The following is an 18,873-nucleotide window of genomic DNA, read 5'->3' on the forward strand; positions in this document are numbered from 1 at the left end:
TGAGCAGAGTGTGAGATCCCTACCTAGCAAAGTGGCCACAGCAGAGGCAATGGCCATAGGCTCTAGACCCATGAATTGAGTAAAGCTGAATGCCTCCAGGCAGGAGGCTGCTTGATAAATGTTCCTTTTGGGTATTCACAGGCTGGCTAAAAGGACTTTATAACACTTGCCTGCATAGGGCAGAGGCCAAGGGATCATGTGGCTGAGAAGTCAAAGGCAACAGTGAGTCATGTTTGCAGTACAAATTAGAAAACTGCTGTATCCTGAGATGTTTCAGATCCTGAATTGTACCCTATTCGCTTCTCTAATAACCTGCATAACCGTGAGTATCATTGTGAATACTGTGTAGTCATTACAATGTATTATAGAACTCAGATGTTGTGTGAGAATAAGGAAAGTTTTAGGGTGGAAGCATGTCTAGCCTTCACTTCCTAGCAATCTACCTTGTGCAGGTTTTAAGTTGGACTCTCCTTCAATCTTGTGAAGACAGAGGAAATAAGACGTGACCTCCACATAGTTCTTGCAACTGAATCATTTCTCCAGAACCAGCTGATAAAATGATACATGTCACATTATGTTCTGGTCAAGTATACTAAAGCAATTCTGGCTGTGATTTACAGGGTGGACTGCAAATGTACACAGGAGATCAAAGTGTGTGCATGTTTGGTGAAGCAAACACTGAGGTCATATTTTTCTATAATTAGTTGTCTGCCCCTCTTAATGGGCTTTGTGATTAATTTATGACAGCTTTAGGCTGTTGATATCCTGGCCCTTTATTTGACTTATCATTATCAATTGAGATATATTTGTTTTGAAACAAATATCCTTGACAATTCGGCAGAGTAAAACTTCCCTTCTTCCTCTATGAAATACAAACAGTAATCTCATAAGTCACTTTGCAAAAGAAAATTTATATTTGTAATTAAAACATGTGAATTTAATTTCTGGTTTTTCTAATTTACTTCTTTGGTCTTAGTTTCTCTACAAAACTGAGAGAAGTAAAGGAAAAGCAAAATATGAAACCATATTTTATAGATTATAAGTAAATAGGTATTTAATTTAAATATTACTAAGTAAAGTATGAATTACATGACAATATATAGAAATATTATTCATTCTCAGATACTCACTTTTTCTTTTTAATTTCAGTGACTATTTATTACCTGCAATACCAATGCCTTAAAGAGAAGCTTAACTTAAGAATACTTAGATTCACAAGTGTCCTGGTGTGGCACTGTAGGATAAGCACTGCTAACCACAAGGCCAGTGGTTCAAACCCATCAGTAACTTCTTGGAAACTCTATACAGAGTCACTATGAGTGAGAACTGACTTCACTTAACAACAACACAAATAGTAATAGATTTTATTTGTGGGTTAAACTATTTCTTCAGTTTCATTTATTAATTTAACATACTATGTCTCATCTCTAATCTTTATAATTAACAATATTGTAGTTTGTTTGTTTTTTAAAACCTTTCTATCATGATTTGAGTGAAAGCTTGCAGACACGATAGTTAATTTTACATTCAAGAAATCCTGGACTTTGTTTCATCTCAATGATTGCAATCCCCTCCATGCCACAATAGTTACTCCACTTCCTCCTTATGATTCCTATTCCCATTCCACCCTCTTTCCCATCCTTTCTCAATTTTATCTGTAGGGAAATAGCCCCTTTTGATTTTGAATGATGAATCATTCCTTGATGAACATACCTTACTAGTGTTGTTGTCCCCCATATATGCCTATGTACTGCTTGGCTGAAAATTGGGCCACAAGGGTGAGTTCTTTTCTGGATCTAAATGGTGGTCAAGGACTACAGTCTCCAGTTTCTCTAGCTTCTTTCTAATTATTAAGTCTGGTTTTGTTTTGTTTTGTTTTTTAATTGAATTTTGTTCTGCAATTTCTCCCACTCTGTCTGGAACATTCTAAAGTGATCCCTTTCAAATCAGTTGTTACTGGTAGCTAGGCACCATCTAGTTCTGTTCTCAGAGTTGTAGACACTGATGTTCATGTTTCATTAGTCCATTGGACTAATTGATTCAAAGCATCTTCAATGCTCATCACTTTTCTATCTTCCATACATGGAGAGACCAATAGTTGCACCTTAGGAAGCCATTCAGGAGCTTATAAGGTCCCAGACACCACTCACTAAAGTAAAATGTAGAACATTGTCTTTGTGGACTGTGTTATGCTAAATTACTGATAACTTAAATTTGGCTGAGGGCCTCAAACCCCACATATAGACTCAGCATCTCTTACTCAAGCAGTAATTATTATACTTAACCTGGTGTATGGTTCCTATTGAATACCATATTGCATTGCCAAATTCCACATTGCTGTAACTTCCCAAATTTGATCTTATTCTCAAATTTCCTTTTTTCAGACAATCAATTATATTTGCACTGGACAGCAAGGTTGGTTTCAGCCACAAGGTAGAAGGTTCATACTCACCATCTGCTCCTTTGAAGCTCTATTCTGGGTTGTTATGGATTGAAACTAACTCGATAGCACCTAATAACAACAACATCTACTAAGGCTTAAAATTTAAGTTTATAATTTTGGTATTTCATGCACCATAATCATGCGATGTTTCTCATTAATTATTTAAGTCGCTCATTTATTAGTTTCTTCAGTCTTCAACTGCCGAGTCTTTGAATTCCTGCCACATGCCAGAGTGAGCATCAGAATAGGAAGGGAGAGCCTCATGTGAAATAACTTTTGATAGGTGAGTCAGGATGCAGTCCTCCAGACAATGTTAGAATATATTAATAAAACTGTAGAACTCTTCTTTAATGTATTTTAGACAAGGCACTGGACTGCTGACTGAAATTCATACACGGCTCCTCAGATAGAGTCACTATGAATTGGAACTGACTTGACAACAAATGCATATATTACCACCACTCATCTGTCAGTTTGTCATACTGTGGTGGCTTATGTGTTGCTATGATGCTGGAAGCTATACCACTGATATTTTAAATACCAGCAAGATTACCCATTGTGAACAGTTTTCAGAGGAACTTCCAGACTAAGACAGATCACTTCTGAATGACTAGACACTGAAAACATTAAGAAGAGTGATGGTATTTGTGTGCTACTACGTCTGTTCCAATGCATAGCCACCATGTGTATGGTTTTCTGAGTCTGTAAATCTTGTAAGATGCAGCACACAAAGATAAGGCCCTCAGATTGGAAGGTACTCAAAATACAACTTGGAAAGAGCTGCCTCCACAAATTACATGTGACCATAATGAAAAGATTTGAGTAAATCTTTCAGGACCTTCATTTGCTAATTGGGCAAAATTCAAACTAAGAAGAAACAACTGTGCAAATATTCATCAATCATCAGAACATGGAATGTAGGCAGCATGAATCTAGGAAAATTTGAAGTTATCAAAAATGAAATGGAATGCATAAAGATCAATAACCTAGGTTTTAGTGACCTTAGATGGACGAGTATTGGCCATTTTGAATCAGACCACCATTTTTCAATTTGTAGAGGAATGTCATCACATTAATTACAAAAAAACCCACAACATTTGAAGTTCTGTCTTGAAGCACAATGTTGTTGGTAATAGGACACTATCCATACACCCACAGGGAAAATCAATTTACTAATATTATCCCAATGTACACAACAACCACTAAAGCTAGTGATGATAAAACTAAAGAATTTAATGAACTTTGTCTGTCTAACATTCATCAAAATGCAATCATAATGCATTATTATTTACTGATGATTATAATACAAAAGTTGTCAGCAAAGAGGAAAGATCAGTAGTTAGAAAATACAACCTTAGTAACAAAAATTATGTTGGAGATTACATGACAAGATAAGATCAAAGACTTATTTGTTGCAAGAGTCTTTTTTTCAGCAACATACACAGGGACCTTACCAGATGGAATACATAGAATCTAATTGGATATATCTGTGGGAAAAGATGGTAGATAGGCTTCATATCACATCATCATGTTATCAAAACAAGGCCAAGGGCTGCTGTGGAACAGACCAACAATTGCTTGTATTCAAGTTCAGGTAGGAGATGAAGAAAATGCAAATGAGTTCACAGAAGCCAAAATATGACCTTGAGTATAACCCACCTGCATCTCAAAAACAGATTTGATGCATTTGGCACTAATAACCCAAGGCCAGAATAGATGAAGAATGACATCAAGAATATCATACATGATGAAATAAAAATATCATGTAAACCACAGGAAACAAAGAAAAAATAAACATGGATGTTAGAGGAGACATTGAAACTTACTCTTGTGCATAGAGAAGCTAAAGTAAATGTAAGAAATGAGGAAGTAAAAGAGCTGAACAGAAAATTTCAAAGGACAGCTCAAGAAGTTAAGTATAATGAAATGTGTAAAGACCTGGAGTTGAAATCTAAAAAGATAATGTTGATATTTAGGTGTTTGGCCCAGAAAGGAAAAGCCTTCTGTGTATGGAGGTGCTAAAAGACCAAAAAAATGACCAGGATCCAGTCTAAGAGACATTAGTTTATTGTAGAAAATAATATAAAAGAATAATGGGAAAGTTGCTGACCGGGACATGGCAGCACTGTCTCCAGCAGCAGCCAACTGCACATTCAAGGTTTTCTGCACAGAAGGGGACCTGTGGGTCTCTTTTTATACTGTGATAAACAAACCTTATATTCCAAGCAGAGAGTAGTGGGACTGTATGAGGAGAGTCTTATCTCCAACTGAGACCCTAGAAAAACAGAAAAAGAGCCCAGTTCCAACTGCCTACTACTCCTTACACAGAACTCTGGTATGCAAGGAGGGAGAAAGATGAACCATTCTGATCCTGGAAAGATATATAGCCTTGGAAACCCTGTACAGGGCCCTTATGAGTCAGAATTCTTGATGGTAATTAGTTTGGTTTATATAAATTCTAACATCTTCCCATGAACCCTGGTTTCGTGCTGTAGGATAAGGAATGAACTGGTATCCACAAGGTTAGAATCACACAACAACATACTATACTTCCACACTGATTTGTCATTTATTTTACTTAAAAAAAAATTATTTTTCTTAAATAATAATTTATTAACTATTGTCCTATATTCTCCTATATTGCATACTTAAATTTCCTATAATATTATAATTATTTTTGCTTTGAAGGATAAATATTCTTTTTGAGAAATTCCATGTAGTCAAAGTAATTTATTTTAGCAATCCTTGTAATATAAGTCTGTTAGAAATAAATTATCTTAATATTTACTGAGCACGTCTTTATTTTGCGTTAGTGTTTGAGATATGTTTCAGTGAATAAAAATTAGCCACATGTCATTATTATCCATATGTAAATCAGTCCAATAATATTATTAGAGGTTTTTTATTTTCATTTTTAACTGTTACAATTGACATTCCATTTACACTTAAAAATAGATAAAAAAGGCAAATTTTGTTACAAATATTTTATTAAAATAAAAGATTTCAAAAAATAAAAAGGAACATTTCAATGTAATTTGCTAGTTCTTCTTTGAAAAATGAACCATCATTTGCTATTTGTAGCTGTGTTTCCGTGTGTATAATGTGCTTTCTTCTTTTCGGGTTGGTTTCAAGATTTTCTCTGTATTTTTTTGTTTTCCCCAGTGTGACTCTGACATTCCTGTATCACTTTTATTGTACTTATTCTGCTTCAGGTATACTGATCTAAGTAAATATTTTTCACTAAAATTTCAAAATATTCTACATACATTCTGTTAATTTTTTTGCATAAAAAATTCTACATCTGAGGCCTATCACATTTAGAATGAAGAATATCTTTTAGAAACTTCATTAATTGGGTTTTTTAATTTCTGTATGTATGTACGTGTATTTTAACATCTTTATTTTCTTTGTTGCTGTTGTAATTTAATTGAAATGTTGTGTTCACTGATAATAAAGTTACATTAATAAATTCTCTTTTTTGTGTTTATTCTCCTCTAATCTATCCATCAAGCTCTTTATTTCAGTTTTGCCATTTTCTACTTTCTTTATTTATTTATGTTATTAAAAAGAAATAAAAAATGTTGCTCTAAGATGTTTTTGCAGAGTCTTCTTCATTGCTTTTTTAATGATGGATTTAAGTTACTATAAATCTAGCAAAAAGTGAAACTACTTATAATTATTATTCAGTGGATTTTGATCAACTATTATAGTTTTTAAACAAAGTGATGGATCACAGGGGAATCAAGACCATTGTTTCAATTTTAAAGTGCAATATTTGCAAAGCTCCCTGTCACAGAGAAAGGTCTAAACATCAAGAAGTATGAGACAAACTCCAGTAATTTTAAAGCATCCACCATTAAACAAATCATAAAATATTAAAGAGCGCTTATGCAAAGCATCCAAGATTAATTGCTGCTAATTGACTAAAGTCACAAAACCAAATGCTGGTTTCATTTGTGTTACTAATGTCATTTACAAGGTTAATTACTGTGTCACTTCGCAGACCCTAGTTGTTTTTCATATTGTGGCATAAAACATGTGAACAGATGGACGAGAAGAACATCTGGTTTAGGTGAGCAGTAAGAGTATAGATGCCATCTTTGAATGATTTCCTTCAGTTGCATAGTCTCAGGGACAGAAAGCAGTAAGAAAGAAATGTGGGAACCAAAAGTAAGCAACTTGATATATAATTATTAGCCTACTGGTCCTTGCCAAATCCCAAAGTGAATGTCATAATTAGCATGTAACAGGACTAACAGTAATTTACTATTATTTTCTTACTGCCTTGACCTTGATCCCAAACATGTCTGTGCATGCATATGAAAATAAACTTCGCTTTTATGGAACATCTCAATTTAAAAAAGAAAAGAAAAGAATAAAATGGACCCCAATTTATACTCATAGCAGCCCTCTTAGACCTTGTGATGACCCTATAAATTAGACATTACTATATGATTTCCAAATTAATAATCAAGACACAAAAAGCTATGTCCAAGATTTAAAAGGTAATGTAACATATGGCAAAGAAATGATATAAAACCACAATGATTGATTTAACCCCACACACACATTTATATAGAATCTGACCAATATTACATCTGTAACAGGATCCTGATGTGCTGCTGTAGGATAAACACTGGACTGTAACCATAAGGTTGGCAGTTCAGACCCACCAGCTACTCTTTGGAAACCCTATACTGGGTTTCTATGAGTCAGAATAGACTTGATTGAACTTAACAAAAACAACAACATATAAATAACAGGAAGGTGGAAGCCTATTTTGATAATAATGATCGTTATAAACTTTGAATTACAATAGAAATATTTATTTTCCTGATATATTTTAAGTAGTGCTATAGGCAGTGTTTAGTTCTGTTGTGCTTAGTATCGCTGTGAGTTGGTACCGACTAGATGGCACCTAACAACAGGATATTCATTTTTAACATTCATAATGGCATAAGCATGAGTAATTCACCTCCAAATATTCTACCATAAAATGATTTCAGTTTTATTTTATCTACTAACAATATTAATATTGGCCTGGAACTCTTTCAGTGGTCTAGTGTACAAAATCTTCTCATACAATTCAAGGTGAAAATGCATGCAACATAACACAAACAACTTCACTAGAAAAAAATAAAAAGATCAGAAGTATAAAATTATAGCCACTTTTTAAAAACTGCATTTGGTTTTTTTCTGTTCATTTGCCGCTTTTTGTTCTTGCTGAAGAACTGTCGTGGGCTCATTACAGAGATTACTGACTACACATGATACATTTGAGAAGCAATTCAAGGGAGAGCTCTCTTGGTCTTAATTTCTCTCTGCAAGGTATATAGTGTTGTCTTTTCAGGAAGCAAAGCACTGAATGCTGCACATGTAATTAATTTCACTTTTGTCCTTATCACTGGGATCCAGCCAGGCATGCTATTCTCGGTTCTGTTCCTTTTCACTCACTTTTATTTCATAATGTATATTTTCTCTCTCCAAGGAGGCTCCAGAGTCAGTTTTTCTCCTTGGAACCAGAAGTTTTCCCCTTATCTTTGAAGATAATAAATAGGGAGGGGTATATGTTTGATCTGTTTTCTTTACTTTTTAAAAAAATAATTTTTCTGTCCTCACTTCATTTCTTTTTTTAGTTCATCCATATACATTGCTGTTGTTGTTAAGTGCTGTTGAGTCAGTTACGACCCATAGCAACCCCATATAGAGTTTCTGAGGAGTGGCTGGTGGGTTTGAACTACCGACCTCATGGTTCAAACTGACCTTGCAGTCCAGAGCATTATTCTTCAGCGCCACACCAGGACTCCCTATATACATTAATCTCAGAAAAACAATATTATTAGGATTATTTCAACATAAAAATAGTTCTGCTGACTTATGTCACTATAAAAAGGTATGATTTCTGAAAAAAATAAAATGGAGAATTATCTGTACTATTAAAACATAGTTTGTTCAGATTCAGTACGTTTGAACCACTAATCTTGCAGTTATCAGTCCAGCGCTTATCCTACAGGGCCACATCAGGTAGAAGCATATCCAAACCAGTTGCCTTTAAAGTGATCCTGACTCATGGTAGTCCCATGTGTGCAGAGTAGAACTTCACTCCATAGTGTTTGTTTCAAAACTTTGAAAGCAGATTGTAAGACTTTTCTTCTAGGGAGCCTCAGAATAGGTTCAAACCACCTAACTTTTGATTAGTAGCTGAGCACTGTATCATACATGCCACCTGAGGACTTTAGTATATAGAGTACTGTAAATTATGTTTTATACCATTTTTGAGATATAATTCATATACTATACAATACATCCACTTAAAGTTTAAATTTGATAGATTTTAGTATAGTCATAGAGTTGTGCTAACATCACCACAAACAATTTTAGAATATTGTCAACATTCCATAAAGAAATCGTATGACAGCTACGACCCTTTCTCCATTTCTCTGCAACCCCTATCTCCTCCATTCCAACCTTGTTGTTGTTAGGTGCCATCACATCGGTACTGACTCATAGTGACCTAATGCACAACAGAACAAAACACTGCCCAGTCGTGGGCCAACCTCATAATTATTGCCAGGCTTGAGCCCATTGATGCTGCCACTTTGCCAATCCATCTTGCTGGGGGTCTTCCTCTTTTTTTTTGACCTTCAACCTTATCAAACATGATATCCCTCTCCAGTGACTGGTCCCTCCTGACAACATGTCCAAATTTTGAGAGACGAAGTCTGGCCATCCTTAGGAAATCATAAAGGCACTTTCTGTGTTTATAAATTTACCTATTCTGTGCATTTCATGTATACACAATATTAAAATGTACAATTTTTCTCTGACTAGCTTATTTCATATAACAATGTCAAGGTTCATTCATGCTATAACAAGTATAAATATATGCACATCATTCCTTTTCATATAATTTATGAATGGATATACCATATTTATCCATATGTTTATCAGATTGGCATCAGGACTGGAAGAATACTCATTAATAGCCTGAGATATGCAGATGATACAACCTTGATAGCTGAAAGTGAAGAGGACATAAACTACTTACTGATAAAATTCAATGACCATAGCCTTCGGTATGAGTTGCATCTCAATGTAAAGAAAACAAAAATTCTCACCACTGGACCCTCATATTCATGTGAAAGTTGGACACGGAATAAAGAAGACCATAGAAGAATTGATGCATTTGAGTTATGGTGTTGGAGGAGAATATTGAAAGTACCATGAACTGCCAGAAGAACAAACAAATCTGTATCGGAAGAAGTACAACCAGAATGCTCCTTAGAAGCCAGGATAGCCAAACTTGGTCTCTCATACTTTGGACATATTATCAAGAGGAACCAGTTACTGAAGAACTACAAGATGCCCTACAAGATGTATTGGCACAGTGCCGGCAGTGATGGGATCTAGTAACGATTGTGAGATTGGCCCAGGACTGGGCAGTGTTTACTTCTGTTGTGCATAGGGTCGCTACGAGTTGCTATGGACTCAATGGCACCTAACAACTGTATCCGTTCATGTTCATTTGAGTTGTTTCCAATTTTTAGTTACTATGGCTAATGCTGTTGTGGATACATTTTTATGTGGGAATACAGTGTGGCACTGTGGGCTAATGCGTCAGACTGCAAAGTCATTTGAACTGCAAGCTCAGTGATTCAAGCTCAACAGCAGCTCCTTGGAAACCCTAAACAGTCGCTATGGGTCGGAATCGACTCGACAGCACTTAACAACAACAACAACAACATACTTTCATTTCTCCTAACTGATACCTGGGTTCCTGATGTGGCTCTATAGGATAAGCACTGGACTGCTAACAACGAGGTCAGTGATTCAAACCTACAAGCTGCTCCTCAGAAACCCTATTCAAGGTCACTAGGAGTTGGAACCGACTCGACACCACCTAACAACATAACAGTAACTATGTTTCTCCTTTTGAAGAACTATCAGAGTGTTTTCAAAAGTAGTTTCACCATCTTACAAATTCCTTCCAGCAAGGTACGAGGGTTTTGATTGCTACAAATCCTTGTTAACTCTGGTTATTATCTGTTTGCTGACCTCCATCACAATTCAATCAGATCTCCAGCCATTTGCCATAATCTAGTTTACAGGGACCTTGATTGCCTTTATTTCCATAAAACATCACACCAGTCTATTACATTGATGACAATATGCTGGTTTGTTTGTTTTTTAAGTCATCATTTACTAATGGGTAATGATGTTAAATATTTATTCACGGGATTATTGACTATTCATACATTTTCTTTGGAGAAATGTGTATTCAGATTCTTTGCCTGTTTGTGTGTGTGTGTGTGTTTTAGTTGGGTTATTTGGTAGTAAAGACAGGAGTAATAATTTCCAAGCTGTTTATGTATTGAAGGTGAAACAAAAAAAACTCTGGTAGTATTTACAAAGACTGTTAACACTGCGAAATATCCACTTTGCAATTACTCATTTCTAATTATTAAAAAATAAAATAAAACTAGCCTTTTGTACTATGATAATCCTATAATAGGCACTACATTTTTCCCAGTAATTAATTTAATAAATTATTTCTGCATGTCTTTTGGATTTTTCTTCTATGTCAATGATCCTAGTGATATCTAAGCACTTTTGTCATGAACTTACATTAAGAGGTAGCATAAAATATTACATGTCACATATGTAGTACAAAATTTATTCAGAAAATGAAAGATTCTAACAATCTTATTTTGCAAACATATCAACATATTTATATATGTAAGAGTATATGATAATGTATTTTTGTATTACATGTACAAATTCATGCATCTGTTTATGTATGCATTTGTTTGTGTGATGTATATATTAGTTGTTTTTCATGTGTGCTAATGCAAAACATTAAGGCTCATTTACTTTCATGCTCTACTTTCTGAGCGTTCTGAGCACGTTATACAAAGCTGCTTCTTGTAAAACCCTGCCACAAATGTATTTAGAGGTCTGCTGTTGTTCAGTTATCATGTCTCATCTTATACACATTGGCACGAACTACGTTTCTTTGTGTAAGGTCATCATGTTTTGTTCTTTTTTCTTGCTTTTCATGAGGCTACTAACATGCTGTAGCTGCTGACGATTTGGGATGATCTCCAGCCTGAGCATACAAAAGATGTGTATTCTTAAAGACACCAGGGAAGCGAAAATTAATCCCTTAACTGCTGAAATCCATCTTATCTCTTTTTTTTTCCCTTTTTATCTCTTCTCTATTGTTCAGAAAGTTGCTTTCCATCAGTGTTTCCAAATTCAGCTTTCTGTTCACTTTTATGCTTCTGTCTCCTAGTGCTTCCTTGTAAAATGATAAAAATCAAATTTACATTATTCATTCACATTCTACAATAAAAGTAAAATAGCAAAGATAGAAAAGAAATGAGTTACTGAATAAAATATGATTATTAAAACCAGTAAATGAACAATCAAAAAGTAATATTATAATTCCTGTGCAAATAAAATGTTAAAAAATAATTTTGTGTACTGAAATATTTCTAGATTAATATATAGTACTTATTATCATCCTGGTGTAGTTCAAACCCACTAGAAGCTCCTAGACAACCTTATACTGATTCTCTGTGAGTCAGAACCAACTTCATGGCATAGTATTGATTATTGTTATTGTTGTTGTTCACTGCCATGGAATTGGTTCTACCACATAGGAACCCCTTATAGCATTTCCAAGATTTTAAACATTTGTGGAAGCAGAAATCCTCATCTTTCTCCTGCAGATCAGTAGGGAGGTTTGGACCACCGACCTTGTGGTTCATGGTTCATTGCTTATCCAACAAAGTCACCACGCTCCCTAGTATTTATTATTAGTTTTATATATGTATATGTAAATAATAATATATCTAAATAAATATGTACAAATATATAAATACATTATCTGAATATATACACAAATATATATGCACTATATATGAGAGTAAGTCAAGTCAAATAATTATCTTCACTCTGGTTATATTAAAATGCCCTTCAATGTCCACAGCTGATGACAACATTAAACATGCATGTGAAATAAGTTTATTGAATAGATAGTGACAGTGGATTATGTGGCAAATCATTTACAAATCAGTCCTGGCTCTGTCTATGAAATAATCCATGACAGACTTGGATTTTGAAAAGTTTGTGTGAGATGGGTACTGAATCAACTCATGGAAGAAGGGTTTGGGCATCTACAAACAAAATTTGGACCCATACTTGAAGGAAGGTAAACGTTCTTTAAAACAATCATTGCTGGTGACGAGACATGGATTCAGCAAGCCTGAGAGTAAATGCCAGGGTATGGAATGGAAACATCCTCAATTATAGACCAAGAAAAAGCTCAAAGTCCACTATCAGCTGTAAGATTGATGATGAGAGTTTTATGAGATTCTCAAGGGCCAGCATTGGAACAATATCAAGAAGGCTCAACAATCAACAGTGCTTGTTACAGTGAGATGCTCACTGAAGAGTTGAAACCTAAACTTCAGGTCAAATGCAGAGGACTGCTATCCAAGGGCATTGTGATCTTGCATGGCAATGTATGTCCTCACATTGTTGTTGTTGTTGTTGTCAGGTGCCATCGAGTCGGAACCGAATCATAGAGACTCCATGCACAGCAGAACGAAACAATGTCCGATCCTGGGCCAACCTCACTACCACTGCCACGCTTGACGCCATCAATGATGCCACCTGGCTGACTCATCTCATTGGGGGTCTTCCTCTTTTTCTCTGACCCTCCACCTTACCCAGCATGACATCCTTCTCCAGCGACTGTTCTCTACGGACAATGTGTCCAATGTAGGGGAGACGAAGCTTAGCCATCTTGGCCTCCAAGGAGCACTCTGATTGCACTTCTTCCAAAACAGATCTATTGGTTCTTTTGGAACTCTGTAAAAACTTCCTTTTAAGATGTTAAAGTATTCTCCCCTAATCCAGATCTTGTTCCATGGAACTTTCAACTTTTGATCCCCTGAAAGCAGCCCTTTGAGGAGGAAGATTCACCTCTGATGAAGAAGTGAAGATAGCAGAACTTTTGTTGCTCTAAGAGTGCAGATGGAGTCCTGGTGTGGCACTGTGGTTAATGTGCCGGACTGCAAGGTGGCTTTGAACCCTAAGGTCGATGGTTCAAGCTATGGGTCAAAACCAACTCGATGGCACTTTACACCAACAATATCATATATATATATATATAAATGATATATTTTTCAAAGTGTATATTTATATAAACACTTTGAAAAATATAGCATTAAAAATAAAAGATATTTTGAATTCATATTTTGTTATTGCTGTTGCTAAGTGTCATCGAGTTGCTTCTGACTTATAACAACTCTGTATAGTGTGGCCAAGGAGCAGGCAGTGTTTGAATGACAGACCTTGTGGTTCCCAGTACAGTGAGGATCCTACAGTGCCATACCAGGAGTCCATATTATATGCAGGATGCACTGGAACACAAGGTCGGTTTGAACTGCAACGTCTAATCTTAATACTATTATTTTTTTAAAAAAAGAGACAGTGGAAAAATCATAACTAAATAGAGTTAAATCTAATATTTTAAGAAATGTGCAATGTTTTCCGAAGCATCCACCTTTTGTTTTTTCATAAAACTGATGTGGACTCCTGGTGTGGCACTGTAGGATCAGCACTGGACTTTGAACCACAAGATGAGCAGTTCAAACCCAACAGCTGCTAGTTGGATCTCTATACAAGGTCTCTATGAGTCAGAAACAACTCCATAGCACTTAACACCAACAACAAAATATATATACTTCTGCTATCACCTGCAGTTCTGCAAGTGAAATAAAAACTTAACCTAAGGCTTTCTTTTGAAATAATAATTATGTTCCTGGCCTGTCTTTCCATTGGTTTGCTTGTCCATTTTATTAAAGGACTAGATGAATTTATTTATAGCCCTCATCTTTTCTTTGGGTAATAGCTAAACCTAATGGTGTATCTTCTGTACAGTCCTGACAGTCTATCTTCCCTGCCTCCTCAGGGTAGCTATCCCCTGTACCTCATCATTCCGTTGGATCTCTGAACAGACATCATCCTTAAAATCCCATTTGTACCATTTGGATCAGGTCAGGAAGAGTAATAGCTCTAATCTTCTTGGAGTGATATTATTAATCTTGAGCAGGTAAGCTCCAAGGTACTTTTGCTAACCTACACATTTAGAAAGCAGAAGCTTTAGGGCTGTAATGAATAAAGCTAAAATGGGAGCCTGCAGCAGGAGGGGAAATGATTGTAAGATTAAGCTGTCCTTTATGTTTCTACGTAAAGCTTGTTACCCTGTTAAATCAAGAGCTGTGAGGAAACTAAAGAGAAGTATTAAATTGTTCCCCATCTGAAGTGAGTCAAAATATTTTTCTATTCTTAATACTATTTATTTTTTTCAAACAGGGCAAAAATCATAACTAAATAAAGTCAAATAATCTAATATTTTAAGAAAAGCGCAATGGTTTCTGAAACATCTGCCTTTTAAATGTTCATAAGTCTGGTTCTTTTACTGACAAAATAAATACATTTATAAGTAAAAAAAATTGCTAAAATCCCTATTTTTTCTCTTCTCAATCCCATTCATAAACCCATTGCTCCTGTACCCAGTAAAAGGTAATGTCTCCTTATTTTCCCTCTACTCCATTCCATTCCATATCCATTGTTCCTATGATGTTGTTGTGTGCAGTCGAGTCGATTCTAACTCATAGCGATCCTGTATTGAGTTTCTGAGGAACTGCTGATTAGTTTGAACCATCAGTCTTGCGGTTCAAACTGACCTTGGGGCCCAGTGCTTATCCAACAGTGCCACACCTAGTAAAAATCAATATGTACCCTTCTTGTTACATATGCCTACTCCTCATCACAGGAAGCATTTTTGACTTGTTAAAACCTTGACCCTTTCTGTTTGTGCACATTATTACTATTGTTTCTGATAAGTGCTGTTGAATGGGTTCCTACTCATAGTGACTCTGTATATAGCACCAAATAAGGAGTTACTGGTGGATTTCAACCACTAACCTTGTGGTTAGCAGTCCAGGACTTCTGTGAACTATAGCAGGTCTCCAATTTGCTTACTAAAGACTGCTAACTGCAAGGTAAGCAGTTTGAATCCAGCAGCTGCTCTGCAGGATAAAAAGATGATGCTTTCTACTCCCGTAAAATGTACAGCCTGAGAAACCCTGTAGAAGTTCGCTATGAGTTGCAACCAACTCAAGGACACACAGTAGCAGAGGAGGTATATTTGTATTGTATCCCCATGACTCATTAATCATGCTACCAGGCTGCATTAGTCAAGGTAGCTACATGTAGTTTTTATCTGTAATTAATATGATCAAAATGTAGATGCCTCACTTTATTTGGCATGAGTAATGATTAAAGATTAATATAAGAATCAAATATATTCCACATATTATTAGTTGTAATGTCCGTGAACAACTTAATAAGGTCTTGTTTTAATTGTATTACTGCACAATGGAGAATACAATGATACTTATATAATTTGACAAATAGAAAATATAATACTTATGATATCCCAGGTATTGCTCCAGGCAACTTCCATTAATCATCCTAACTACTCCACTTTAAATACATGGAAACTGAAACACACCAAGAAGATAAATAATTACTTAAGGTTTCACAACTACTAAGGAACACTTATGATTCAAACCCAAAAGTCTGACTTCATGCCTGAGTGTATAAGTATGACATTAGGTTATTACTGTACTACCTAACACATAAGGTTTATAGAGATACAATAATTTCACACAAAAAACAATGCTAAGAATGGTTGTTTAGAACATTGAAAGGGTTTTTATACATAGTGCACTACTAAAATGCCAATCATTATTTTTGGAATTTTCTTATTTGACCAACATTTTCCTTGTAACTACTTTGTGCCAGGCTTTATGTTAGACAGCAAGGTGGCAACTCTTTTTCTTTTTTCTTCAATTAAAATAATGCAGGATTAAAATCACAGGACTAGATTTATCTAATAATTTTGTCAATGACATTAAAATGAAGCTAGTTGGTTGTTGATCATTTGAGAACACTAGAACGTAATGTCTAAGACGTCAAAGCAAAAAAATTAGTGTGATTAAAGCAAAGAATCTCAAGGGAGAACAGCAACAACAACAACAACAAAAACTGACAGAATCTCCAAATTGACATTGATAAAAACAAAAAGATATAGAGGTTGATAAAAAAAATTAAGATATAGAGATTGTAGAATTGTTGTTGTTGTTGTTGTTGTTGTTATGTGCCGTGGAGTCGGTTCCGACTCACAGCGACCCTGCACAGGGTTTCTAAGGCTGTTAATCTTTATGGGAGCAGATCTCTATCCCAAAGTGAACTTGTCTGCAGCCATCCACTGATCACTGAGGCATGTTTTGATTCAAATAAACCTGTGCATGAGGGCCTGGACCCTAGTAATATGATGTTTTTTTACTTATTACTGCATATTTACATATTTCTGTCCTTATAGTCAAAATATTTTCAGTTGAATCATATGCATATAAAAGTTGGAAATGAACAAGGAAGACTGAAGATAAATTGATTTCTTTGAGAAGAGTGTTAGAAAAGAATATTGAAATTGCATACAATGGACTGAACAAATCTGCGTTTAAAGAAATAAAATAGAATTTTCCTTAGAAATAAGGATAGTGAGGTTTTGTCTTATATACTTTAGGCATCTTATCAAGAAGAACCAGTTTCTGGAGAAGGACCTCAAGCTTGGTAAAGTCAGGAAAAAGGGGAAGGCCCTCAAGGAGATAGATTGACACTATGGAGCAACAACGGGCTCAAACCTAGCAAAGATTGTTAGGAGGGTACAGGATCAAGAATGTTTTGCTCTGTTATACATAAGGTCACCATACATTGAAATCAACTGGATACCAACTAAAAATAGCTCATCATGGTAGAAGGGATCGGTGAAAAGTCCACAGGTGATGTCATACATAATGATGAAAAATGGAATGCTTTCTTCCTAAGACCAGGAACAAGACAATGAAATCCTATCTAGCCAGTTCTATTCAACATTGTACTGGAGGTTCTAGGCAGGAAATTGTTAGGTGCCGTCTAAACAGTTTCAACTCATAGTGACACTAATCAAAACTCAGTGAAACACTGCCTGGACTGTGCCATCTTCACAATTATTGTTTAAGTACGCTGTTGCTACCACTGTGTCAATTCATCTCATTAAGGGTCTTCCTCTTTTTTACTGACCCTGAACTTGACCAAGCACAATGTCCTTCAAGGACTGATCCCTTATGACATGTTCAGAAAATGAGGGATGAAGTGGTACCATACTTACTTCTAAGAAACACTCTGGCTGTGCTTCTTCCAAGACAAATTTGCTTGATCATCTGGCAGTTGATGGTACTTTCAGTATTCTTCTTCAACACTATGATTCAAATGCATCAGTGCTTTTCCATTCTTCCCAATTCATTGTCCAACTTTCACATTCATATGAAGTGACTAAGGCATCAGACACACCTTAGTCCTTAAACTGACATGTTTGGTTTTTAAAACCTTAAGAAAGGTCTTTTGCAGTAGATCTGACTAAAGAAATACACTGTTTGATTTTTAAACTGCTGTTTCCATGAGTATTCATTGTGGACCTAAGCAAAATGAAATATTTGACAAATTTAATATTATTTCTCTTTATTGATCCTGTTGTGAGGATCTTTGTTTTCTTTATATTGAGCTGCAATCTATAATGAAGGCTATAGTCTTTGATCTATATAGGTATGTATTTTAAGTCCTCTTCCCTTCCAGAAATTAAGGTCATTTGCATATAAAAGATTGATAAAATCTTCCTCTAATCTTATCTAATCCAGATTTTCAAAGAGTTGCTCAGCATACTAACGGAATAAATATGGTGAAAGGATACCCATTAGCGTACATCTTTCATGATATTAAATCATTCATTATACCATTGTTCTATTCAATGACTGACTCTTGGTCTATGTACAAGTTCCTCATGAGCATGATTTAGTGTTCTGGAATTTACATTCTTCACAGTGTTATCCATAGTTTGTTAAGAGTCACACAGTAGAATGCCTTTGTATAGTCAATAAAACACAAGTAAACATCTTTTTGATATTCTCTGATTCTAGCCAAGATCATAGAGGAAGAAAACAAAGCTTCATTATGAAGACAAGAAAGAAGGAAAAGATCAAAATGGATGGCAGAAGAGACACTGAAACTTGTTCTCCAGCATAGAGATGCTAAAACAAATGGAAGAAATAAGGAGGTCCAAAAGCTGAACAGAAAAATTCAAAGGTCAGCTCAAGAAGACAAAGTCAAATATTATAACAAAATGTGCAAAGATCTGGAGTTAGAAAATCAAAAGGGAAAAACACGCTCAGCATTTCTCAAGCTGGGGGAACTGAAGAAAAATTCGACTTTCATTAATGAAAGATTCTCAGGGCAAATTATTGAATGATGCAGAA

The sequence above is a fragment of the Chrysochloris asiatica genome, unplaced genomic scaffold, assembly GCF_000296735.1.
Source record: "Chrysochloris asiatica unplaced genomic scaffold, ChrAsi1.0 scaffold00015, whole genome shotgun sequence".
Classification (NCBI taxonomy): Eukaryota; Metazoa; Chordata; class Mammalia; order Afrosoricida; family Chrysochloridae; genus Chrysochloris; species Chrysochloris asiatica.